At 32.6% G+C, this 12,668-nt stretch overlaps 1 protein-coding gene and 1 long non-coding RNA gene across 2 annotated transcripts in view; both read left to right on the top strand.

Moving 5' to 3' along the window:
- The window catches only part of LOC134692650 (ubiquinone biosynthesis protein COQ4 homolog, mitochondrial-like), a 99,061-nt gene that overhangs the window by 52,141 nt on the left and 34,252 nt on the right, over positions 1-12,668 (top strand). The gene's annotated exons all lie outside the window — the stretch shown is intronic.
- Positions 1,420-12,663, top strand: LOC134693079 (uncharacterized). The gene is made up of 3 exons (XR_010102329.1): positions 1,420-1,523; positions 11,875-11,972; positions 12,558-12,663. It is a non-coding gene; the product is annotated as an uncharacterized LOC134693079 (long non-coding RNA).

The raw sequence follows: 12,668 nt of genomic DNA, 5'->3' as shown, positions 1-12,668 counted from the left end.
TTTGATAAATAATCGGTAATTTCTGTATTTCATAAATATCATAAAAAATATGCAATTTTTTATTCAGAAATAACTCATATTTATCAAATGTTCATGAATTGAGGAAAAAACGTCGTTTTTTACTGCATGCTTATCAAAATTAAAAAAAATCCTCTATTACAGTTTTATAAAATTTGGGTCACATAATCTCCCTGCAAAATGAAACAAAATGCCGTTTTGAAAAATAGGGGTCCATGAACTCGTTTTCAAATTAAATCAGTTTGAATGATAAAAATCAGTCGAAAAATGCATCTTTTCCCGATATGTCACAGGTTGACGTCGCGAAAATAAAAAATTACGTTAGCAACGTCATTACCTTCCCTGTGACTGTATCGTATGCCCTTAAATATAACTTACACCAATTTTTTTTTAAGCATGAAGCCTATATTAAAATATTAATGTCAGTGATTTTTTTAAATATATTTAGTTTAAAGTCATAAGAAACGAGTGACCGGTGAAAAATAATGTTCTTCCAATTCTTGAACCAATGCGTACAAACATCATAAACTTAGTCTTCTGTGCACGAATTTATCATTTTTTTCGTGTAAATTCCGTACAATCGTCAATTTTTTTTTCAATCGGTCAGTGTTGTTGTGAAAATATGGCAGGTAATTAAAGTTCGTGTTTTGAAGCCGAAGTTTAACGATGGTCACCTGTTTGTCAACAATCGACAAAAAATAAACAAAAAAGCATGGAAAGAGAGCACGTGTTTAACATGTAAATTCAGATAATATTTTATTTTAAGGACATCCATGCGTATTGTGATCACCGGATTTTTACGAGATGGGTCACACTGAGGTCACTTTGCATCCGGAAAATGTGTCGGGGGAATTGCTTGCTGGAAGGAAGCAATTAAAATAAAGTAAACTTCTTCTAAATATGAATAAATTAAAGAATTTTTTCCGAAAAAAGTATATGTACATAAGTTTTATAATGAAAACTATCCATTGAGTTATAAAAACATATGCATTAATTTTTTTTGATTTGAGGTTTCTTATGACTTTAATATCTAATTAGATAAGTGTTCTTGTCGCCAAATAGTCTTCTCGTCGCTTCTTGTCGCTAATTAGCGAGACCCGGGATTTTTGTATAGAGACTGCGGACTGCGTCCAACCTAAGAGTCAGACAAAGGGAGATAACTATACAATTTATTGATTTTTTTCCCCGGGAAATTTTCCAATCAAAGAAAACAAAAGAATAAACGAATTTGCAAAACTGACAGGTTAACAAAATGTTACGTATCATAGAATAATAAAATTGGTAAGAAAAAATACAATGTTGATTGATATGACCGCCTCGGCCGTGACATTGAGCAAAATGTGGGCTTTCCAAAAAGAAAAATCACCATAGGAAAGCACCTTGTTACTATTTTTAGCACATTTTCAACACATCCTGCATACATTATGTAAACAATAAATATTTCTGCAAATTGCCTAGTGCACATGACATACAGACATTATTTAGCAATTTTTATGAGAACCAAGGTAAGTGTTCAAGCAAGGTATAGTTTGCATATATTTAAATTCACTACAGTTTTGCCTGGAAAGATGAAAATTCTCAGAATGTGGCTGCACATCATAGCTCAATGGAGAAGTTTTTATCCTTGCAACCATTTTAATCACAACAATGTGACTTGAAAGATATGCAAGCAATGTGGTGTTTGATTTTAGTGAAAAAGTAAATAAATATATGACATCATTTAAATTGAATAAATATAATAATTGTATATTATGCGCAATAGCTAGAATCTGTGAGTTCCAGAGAAGTGGAGACGTCTCAAACTTGAATCGTTACATAAACATTGTCAAATAAGTACATAAGAATATATCGTTTTAATAAAATTGCTAAACATCATATTTTTTGGTTTCTCCAAAAATGCTAAAATATATTTAAGATTTTTTTTCTGCATCTTAGATTATTAAAGTAATAACACATCTTTATGTGGCTGGGATTCTGCAATTATATCATCATTATTATTTTTTTTATTTCGAAAATTACAGATTTACAGTTGTTATAATTTCCCCTTTATCTTCTAAAGTATATGTCATAGGTGCATTTTCCCTCCCGGTGTATTAAACATAATTTTTAGTATTTTTCAGTATTTCATATCTATTTTTCTATATGTTAGATAATTTTAGAATTATATGTTTATTGTCATAAGTTGGCTTTATTGAGGAATTAAGTTTATTTTTCAGTTTTCTAATCAAATTGTAGTTTAATTAAATCACATATGGCTAATTAGAAACATTTGTATATGTCACAAATGTCTTTGAGTATCTTTTTCATAGTAATTGTAAATCTTGTTAATTAGGCAGACACATGTCATTTGATAATTAGAGTTTAATCCTTTAATTGCATTTGATCATAATTTCACTATTCATATTTATACATTTGACATTTTGTATACAAAATCATTATTACTCGCATTAATTTGAAATTTATGTCTCAGCTTGAGTTCTTTTCAGTTTTGGTATAAATAGTTCGTAGAAATTTTGATACTTCACTATTAGTCACAGTCACAGTAGGGAAATAGTCAGTAGTGAGTCACCAGAGAAACATCATGTAGGGACAGTAACATCATAGTCACTTAGGTGACCATCCAGTAACGACAGTAAGTGAATTCCAGGAACAGAGTACCTAAAAGTCAAGTAGGAGAAAAGAAGTCAGCTTCACAACTGTAACCAAACAGTTCGCTCTTCAGTATCCAACCGGCGCGGCAACTCAGGATATTCATTAGCTATCAAGGATGTGGTTTCAGATCCAACAACTAGAACAGACTCAAACTGAACTATATAACAACTAAGTCACAGTCACCGTTACAACAGTTAGAAGCGCGAAGGAGTTGGAGTGATCCTGCAGAGTACCGTCTTGTTCCAGTCTTGGTTATTCAACGATCAGTAACAACAGATTGCCTAGCGATCATCTGAAACATTGGAATGCCATCAACCCGACAACAAAGGAAAGACCAACAACTCATCGGATCAAGACCTTCAACCCTGGAGCAAGTTCTAACTTAGGAATATAACTATTTGGACAATTTCATCTTACAAGTGCATTTCGGACAATTCCAGCTAGTGATTATACAACAGTGATTAGACAATTCTTACGAACAGTGACATTTAAATTCTTTAGTGCATTTGTTTTAATTATTTGGAATTATCTTTGGCATATATTGTTATTTATTAAATTGTTAAACGTTTTAGAGTATTAACTTTGCCACTTGTCTGTCGTAAGTCTATTTATGGACTGACCCCCTGTCCCTTGGGTCAAGCATGCATAGTTAGTCCCCCCTAGCAAAAAGCATGCCACACTGGCCCTCGGTGACAGATATGGTGGAGGACCCGGGCAAGTTCTATTGACTTTTATGACAGTGGCATAGTTATGTTTTAAAACAAATTTCAAAATTTTTATTCTAATCAAAATTCAACAAATTGTGTGAACCAGCTTCAACATAAAGACCAGTCTAATGGAAAAGATCAGATTCTACAACAGAATTGTCATAAGATAAGTACATTAGTCTTATTTTCTTAGTCAGATTTTATTAGTTTAAAAGCAGACATTTAAGAACTGCTAATTACTAGAGTCAGCTTTCAGAGCTCATTTTGTATCATAATTTTTATTTCTTAATTGTAAAGAATGGCTATTTGTATTATTTAAGCATATTAGGCTTATCAAATTTTCATTTAGTTTCAGATCTTTAATGTACATGGTGAAATAATGGCTCGAAGAAAATTAAAGAAAGGATGGTGCTGTTGAAAACCAAGATGTGCTGTCTTATCACCTATCACAGATCAAGAACCTCATTGGAAAGAAACTTTATTAATCTAACTATTGAAGATCAATCAAAAAAGTGTTTAACAGATAGTGACACTGCCTTCAGCTGCATCAGCAAACATGTGCTCAAGCAAGTTAATCCTAATGTTAACATTCAAAGACCATCATTGTTCTATTAGTACCGGAGATAAGCTCCTCATTGTTTTATTAGTACCGGAGATAAGCTCCTTATTGTTTTATTAGTACCGGAGATAAGCTCCTCATTGTTATATAAGTACCGGAGATAAGCTCCTCATTGTTTTATTAGTACCGGAGATAAGCTCCTCATTGTTTTATTAGTACCGGAGATAAGCTCCTCATTGTTTTATTAGTACCGGAGATCAGCTCCTCATTGTTTTATTAGTACCGGAGATAAGCTCCTCATTGTTTTATTAGTACCGGAGATCAGCTCCTCATTGTTTTATTAGTACCGGAGATAAGCTCCTCATTGTTTTACGTTGTAGTACCAGAGGTCAGTTCTCCTCATTGTGTGTTTAAGGACTGGGGATCAGTTTTGTTCATTTTATTTTCAGGACCAAGAGTCAGTCCTCTAATTGTCTTATTAGTGGAGATTACCTCTCCTCTTTTTTCTTTTCATCTTAGGGAATATATTATTTATGTCATAGGTGCATTTTCCCTCCCGGTGTATTAAACATAATTTTTAGTATTTTTCAGTATTTCATATCTATTTTTCTATATGTTAGATAATTTTAGAATTATATGTTTATTGTCATAAGTTGGCTTTATTGAGGAATTAAGTTTATTTTTCAGTTTTCTAATCAAATTGTAGTTTAATTAAATCACATATGGCTAATTAGAAACATTTGTATATGTCACAAATGTCTTTGAGTATCTTTTTCATAGTAATTGTAAATCTTGTTAATTAGGCAGACACATGTCATTTGATAATTAGAGTTTAATCCTTTAATTGCATTTGATCATAATTTCACTATTCATATTTATACATTTGACATTTTGTATACAAAATCATTATTACTCGCATTAATTTGAAATTTATGTCTCAGCTTGAGTTCTTTTCAGTTTTGGTATAAATAGTTCGTAGAAATTTTGATACTTCACTATTAGTCACAGTCACAGTAGGGAAATAGTCAGTAGTGAGTCACCAGAGAAACATCATGTAGGGACAGTAACATCATAGTCACTTAGGTGACCATCCAGTAACGACAGTAAGTGAATTCCAGGAACAGAGTACCTAAAAGTCAAGTAGGAGAAAAGAAGTCAGCTTCACAACTGTAACCAAACAGTTCGCTCTTCAGTATCCAACCGGCGCGGCAACTCAGGATATTCATTAGCTATCAAGGATGTGGTTTCAGATCCAACAACTAGAACAGACTCAAACTGAACTATATAACAACTAAGTCACAGTCACCGTTACAACAGTTAGAAGCGCGAAGGAGTTGGAGTGATCCTGCAGAGTACCGTCTTGTTCCAGTCTTGGTTATTCAACGATCAGTAACAACAGATTGCCTAGCGATCATCTGAAACATTGGAATGCCATCAACCCGACAACAAAGGAAAGACCAACAACTCATCGGATCAAGACCTTCAACCCTGGAGCAAGTTCTAACTTAGGAATATAACTATTTGGACAATTTCATCTTACAAGTGCATTTCGGACAATTCCAGCTAGTGATTATACAACAGTGATTAGACAATTCTTACGAACAGTGACATTTAAATTCTTTAGTGCATTTGTTTTAATTATTTGGAATTATCTTTGGCATATATTGTTATTTATTAAATTGTTAAACGTTTTAGAGTATTAACTTTGCCACTTGTCTGTCGTAAGTCTATTTATGGACTGACCCCCTGTCCCTTGGGTCAAGCATGCATAGTTAGTCCCCCCTAGCAAAAAGCATGCCACACTGGCCCTCGGTGACAGATATGGTGGAGGACCCGGGCAAGTTCTATTGACTTTTATGACAGTGGCATAGTTATGTTTTAAAACAAATTTCAAAATTTTTATTCTAATCAAAATTCAACAAATTGTGTGAACCAGCTTCAACATAAAGACCAGTCTAATGGAAAAGATCAGATTCTACAACAGAATTGTCATAAGATAAGTACATTAGTCTTATTTTCTTAGTCAGATTTTATTAGTTTAAAAGCAGACATTTAAGAACTGCTAATTACTAGAGTCAGCTTTCAGAGCTCATTTTGTATCATAATTTTTATTTCTTAATTGTAAAGAATGGCTATTTGTATTATTTAAGCATATTAGGCTTATCAAATTTTCATTTAGTTTCAGATCTTTAATGTACATGGTGAAATAATGGCTCGAAGAAAATTAAAGAAAGGATGGTGCTGTTGAAAACCAAGATGTGCTGTCTTATCACCTATCACAGATCAAGAACCTCATTGGAAAGAAACTTTATTAATCTAACTATTGAAGATCAATCAAAAAAGTGTTTAACAGATAGTGACACTGCCTTCAGCTGCATCAGCAAACATGTGCTCAAGCAAGTTAATCCTAATGTTAACATTCAAAGACCATCATTGTTCTATTAGTACCGGAGATAAGCTCCTCATTGTTTTATTAGTACCGGAGATAAGCTCCTTATTGTTTTATTAGTACCGGAGATAAGCTCCTCATTGTTATATAAGTACCGGAGATAAGCTCCTCATTGTTTTATTAGTACCGGAGATAAGCTCCTCATTGTTTTATTAGTACCGGAGATAAGCTCCTCATTGTTTTATTAGTACCGGAGATCAGCTCCTCATTGTTTTATTAGTACCGGAGATAAGCTCCTCATTGTTTTATTAGTACCGGAGATCAGCTCCTCATTGTTTTATTAGTACCGGAGATAAGCTCCTCATTGTTTTACGTTGTAGTACCAGAGGTCAGTTCTCCTCATTGTGTGTTTAAGGACTGGGGATCAGTTTTGTTCATTTTATTTTCAGGACCAAGAGTCAGTCCTCTAATTGTCTTATTAGTGGAGATTACCTCTCCTCTTTTTTCTTTTCATCTTAGGGAATATATTATTTATGTCATAGGTGCATTTTCCCTCCCGGTGTATTAAACATAATTTTTAGTATTTTTCAGTATTTCATATCTATTTTTCTATATGTTAGATAATTTTAGAATTATATGTTTATTGTCATAAGTTGGCTTTATTGAGGAATTAAGTTTATTTTTCAGTTTTCTAATCAAATTGTAGTTTAATTAAATCACATATGGCTAATTAGAAACATTTGTATATGTCACAAATGTCTTTGAGTATCTTTTTCATAGTAATTGTAAATCTTGTTAATTAGGCAGACACATGTCATTTGATAATTAGAGTTTAATCCTTTAATTGCATTTGATCATAATTTCACTATTCATATTTATACATTTGACATTTTGTATACAAAATCATTATTACTCGCATTAATTTGAAATTTATGTCTCAGCTTGAGTTCTTTTCAGTTTTGGTATAAATAGTTCGTAGAAATTTTGATACTTCACTATTAGTCACAGTCACAGTAGGGAAATAGTCAGTAGTGAGTCACCAGAGAAACATCATGTAGGGACAGTAACATCATAGTCACTTAGGTGACCATCCAGTAACGACAGTAAGTGAATTCCAGGAACAGAGTACCTAAAAGTCAAGTAGGAGAAAAGAAGTCAGCTTCACAACTGTAACCAAACAGTTCGCTCTTCAGTATCCAACCGGCGCGGCAACTCAGGATATTCATTAGCTATCAAGGATGTGGTTTCAGATCCAACAACTAGAACAGACTCAAACTGAACTATATAACAACTAAGTCACAGTCACCGTTACAACAGTTAGAAGCGCGAAGGAGTTGGAGTGATCCTGCAGAGTACCGTCTTGTTCCAGTCTTGGTTATTCAACGATCAGTAACAACAGATTGCCTAGCGATCATCTGAAACATTGGAATGCCATCAACCCGACAACAAAGGAAAGACCAACAACTCATCGGATCAAGACCTTCAACCCTGGAGCAAGTTCTAACTTAGGAATATAACTATTTGGACAATTTCATCTTACAAGTGCATTTCGGACAATTCCAGCTAGTGATTATACAACAGTGATTAGACAATTCTTACGAACAGTGACATTTAAATTCTTTAGTGCATTTGTTTTAATTATTTGGAATTATCTTTGGCATATATTGTTATTTATTAAATTGTTAAACGTTTTAGAGTATTAACTTTGCCACTTGTCTGTCGTAAGTCTATTTATGGACTGACCCCCTGTCCCTTGGGTCAAGCATGCATAGTTAGTCCCCCCTAGCAAAAAGCATGCCACACTGGCCCTCGGTGACAGATATGGCGGAGTGACTCGGGCAAGTTCTATTGACTTTTATGACAGTGGCATAGTTATGTTTTAAAACAAATTTCAAAATTTTTATTCTAATCAAAATTCAACAAATTGTGTGAACCAGCTTCAACATAAAGACCAGTCTAATGGAAAAGATCAGATTCTACAACAGAATTGTCATAAGATAAGTACATTAGTCTTATTTTCTTAGTCAGATTTTATTAGTTTAAAAGCAGACATTTAAGAACTGCTAATTACTAGAGTCAGCTTTCAGAGCTCATTTTGTATCATAATTTTTATTTCTTAATTGTAAAGAATGGCTATTTGTATTATTTAAGCATATTAGGCTTATCAAATTTTCATTTAGTTTCAGATCTTTAATGTACATGGTGAAATAATGGCTCGAAGAAAATTAAAGAAAGGATGGTGCTGTTGAAAACCAAGATGTGCTGTCTTATCACCTATCACAGATCAAGAACCTCATTGGAAAGAAACTTTATTAATCTAACTATTGAAGATCAATCAAAAAAGTGTTTAACAGATAGTGACACTGCCTTCAGCTGCATCAGCAAACATGTGCTCAAGCAAGTTAATCCTAATGTTAACATTCAAAGACCATCATTGTTCTATTAGTACCGGAGATAAGCTCCTCATTGTTTTATTAGTACCGGAGATAAGCTCCTTATTGTTTTATTAGTACCGGAGATAAGCTCCTCATTGTTATATAAGTACCGGAGATAAGCTCCTCATTGTTTTATTAGTACCGGAGATAAGCTCCTCATTGTTTTATTAGTACCGGAGATAAGCTCCTCATTGTTTTATTAGTACCGGAGATCAGCTCCTCATTGTTTTATTAGTACCGGAGATAAGCTCCTCATTGTTTTATTAGTACCGGAGATCAGCTCCTCATTGTTTTATTAGTACCGGAGATAAGCTCCTCATTGTTTTACGTTGTAGTACCAGAGGTCAGTTCTCCTCATTGTGTGTTTAAGGACTGGGGATCAGTTTTGTTCATTTTATTTTCAGGACCAAGAGTCAGTCCTCTAATTGTCTTATTAGTGGAGATTACCTCTCCTCTTTTTTCTTTTCATCTTAGGGAATATATTATTATTTTTTGAATTTTGTCAAATGTCATAAAAATATATGCATTTCAGGTATACAATAAATTTATTAATAGACGTCCATGTAAATAGTACTTAGATTGATAATCATTATAATATACATGTATCACCAAGTCTATATATTTTGTATTGGTCAATTTGTTGTTTAACTTTTGGGTTGATCAGATATAAAGTAGGGTCTCATCACCCAGACTTTGTAAATGATCCTGTACTAAGTAAGTGTGATGAACTTATTTCAGTACTTCAAAAATGTCTATGTCATGTATTAAGTAAGCCTGATGAACTTACTTTAGTACAATGTACTTACAAATTAGGTTTCATAAACCTCCTTTCAAAATTGCGTTTCACATAGTTAAAGACTTTGGTTTTACATTTTATGACTGTATATATTTTTTATTTTGTCTCCATATCTTTTTAGTTCATGTATAGAATATTTATTCATGTAATGTTTGAGGACAAACATATTTGAGCGTGGGGGAATATGTCATAGGTGCATTTTCCCTCCCGGTGTATTAAACATAATTTTTAGTATTTTTCAGTATTTCATATCTATTTTTCTATATGTTAGATAATTTTAGAATTATATGTTTATTGTCATAAGTTGGCTTTATTGAGGAATTAAGTTTATTTTTCAGTTTTCTAATCAAATTGTAGTTTAATTAAATCACATATGGCTAATTAGAAACATTTGTATATGTCACAAATGTCTTTGAGTATCTTTTTCATAGTAATTGTAAATCTTGTTAATTAGGCAGACACATGTCATTTGATAATTAGAGTTTAATCCTTTAATTGCATTTGATCATAATTTCACTATTCATATTTATACATTTGACATTTTGTATACAAAATCATTATTACTCGCATTAATTTGAAATTTATGTCTCAGCTTGAGTTCTTTTCAGTTTTGGTATAAATAGTTCGTAGAAATTTTGATACTTCACTATTAGTCACAGTCACAGTAGGGAAATAGTCAGTAGTGAGTCACCAGAGAAACATCATGTAGGGACAGTAACATCATAGTCACTTAGGTGACCATCCAGTAACGACAGTAAGTGAATTCCAGGAACAGAGTACCTAAAAGTCAAGTAGGAGAAAAGAAGTCAGCTTCACAACTGTAACCAAACAGTTCGCTCTTCAGTATCCAACCGGCGCGGCAACTCAGGATATTCATTAGCTATCAAGGATGTGGTTTCAGATCCAACAACTAGAACAGACTCAAACTGAACTATATAACAACTAAGTCACAGTCACCGTTACAACAGTTAGAAGCGCGAAGGAGTTGGAGTGATCCTGCAGAGTACCGTCTTGTTCCAGTCTTGGTTATTCAACGATCAGTAACAACAGATTGCCTAGCGATCATCTGAAACATTGGAATGCCATCAACCCGACAACAAAGGAAAGACCAACAACTCATCGGATCAAGACCTTCAACCCTGGAGCAAGTTCTAACTTAGGAATATAACTATTTGGACAATTTCATCTTACAAGTGCATTTCGGACAATTCCAGCTAGTGATTATACAACAGTGATTAGACAATTCTTACGAACAGTGACATTTAAATTCTTTAGTGCATTTGTTTTAATTATTTGGAATTATCTTTGGCATATATTGTTATTTATTAAATTGTTAAACGTTTTAGAGTATTAACTTTGCCACTTGTCTGTCGTAAGTCTATTTATGGACTGACCCCCTGTCCCTTGGGTCAAGCATGCATAGTTAGTCCCCCCTAGCAAAAAGCATGCCACACTGGCCCTCGGTGACAGATATCTATAGTGTTTATGGGTGTATTTTAGAGAAGCATTAGACAATATATATGATAGATCTGACAATCAGACATGACTTGAACTTTTATTACTTAATATCTCAAAAAAATCGCAATATATATCTTTTAAAAACCAAAACATCATTTAAAACAAATTTATGTGTATAGAATTTTGGAGAAATTGTGTCAAAACTGCATTTTTCTACCAGTGATGCACTTCTACAGACATTCTATTTTTTTCAGATTTATATTTTATTTTTTACATTCAGATGCGGTTCAAATAGTTCAAAATAAACACACACAAAGTTTTCTACAAATTCTGAAATACCAATCAAATACTTATTACTCACTTTGATAATTGGGTGAAATAAATTCAATATATATATTACACCTACAAGATTTTAAGTTTTATCTATTTATTTAAAATGTTGGCTAAAGGTATTGAAATATATATCAGCTCTAATTAATCACCTTGGTAAAGAAGAATTAACCTCAGGATTACTATAGTTTTACCTTGCAATTCTATGGCACTCGTACCATATCTTCTTATATTTAGTTAACAAGGTAGTAGTCTGTAGGAAGTCATGTCACCTTACTGAACACATTATTCTAAATCTGGGCCCTCCAGTCTTTAAATTGCTTTAATATCTAAATGTTGTTGACCATTCATAGGTAACTAAGGTAACACCAATGCTCTTCCCAGAGCCTGTAGCAGATCATGGTAATGTGTTGCTATCTGGAGTTATTTTAATTTAAATAGCATTATGGATGTGCTGCTATATGTTATAGAAGGAAGATGATATTTTATGATTAATGATAGAAAGATGATTATTTTGCATTTTTTTTTAGGGATAGGTACCTGATTGACGAAATATATAAGACAGTTATGAGAAGAAAAAGAAACAATGGCCAGGAATATCACAACAGCAGTAGTTTTGATTTTAATGGTAATCTTAATAGTAAAATTTATCATAATGATCAGGTGTTTCCTAAATATAAGTGTACATGTACAATTTGATAAACAAAAAATGGAATCCAGCTTCTCCAATAAGGGAGCAGATATTTTAAGGTACAAAAACTAAGCATTTAAGGAATTTGTAATAAATTGCAGGATAACACAATAATTGAATAGTGGGATAAATTTTCATTGTTATCAAAGAGGGAGCCGAAATACCCAATTTATCTGTGTGTTATACTAGTATGTATAATACATCTGTATGTTTTTAAGAAGTTTAAAAAAACTTGATATCAATAGTTATTTTTATTAAAAATTGGTAAAATATTTCACTTTCAATTTATCATGCTGATTGATAGCAAAGCCCATATTGTATGTACACAACCAGTTAACAATTGTCAAAGGAGAGCAACCAGTGCTAAAAGTACACAATATCTGAGAATTAAATCAATTATTGGCAAATAGACTACTACTTTTAAAAAGCATATTTCTATTAATAGAAGTATAGTTATTATTAATATTGTCACAATACATATATATATCTTATAATAAAATGAAATTGCACATTGTCTTTCAGCTTTTTGTTGTTAGAGTTGATGGAATTCCTTGTAAAGACGGTCAAGTACAGCGAATAAATAATACTGGCAATAAAATCTGTTGTTATACAACTGTTTGTGCAGAAAGTAAG

This window comes from Mytilus trossulus, chromosome 12 (genome assembly GCF_036588685.1).
Source record: "Mytilus trossulus isolate FHL-02 chromosome 12, PNRI_Mtr1.1.1.hap1, whole genome shotgun sequence".
Lineage (NCBI taxonomy): Eukaryota > Metazoa > Mollusca > Bivalvia > Mytilida > Mytilidae > Mytilus > Mytilus trossulus.
The sequence above is the reverse complement of the archived record's forward strand: the minus strand, read 5'-3'. Positions and strand labels throughout refer to the sequence as shown.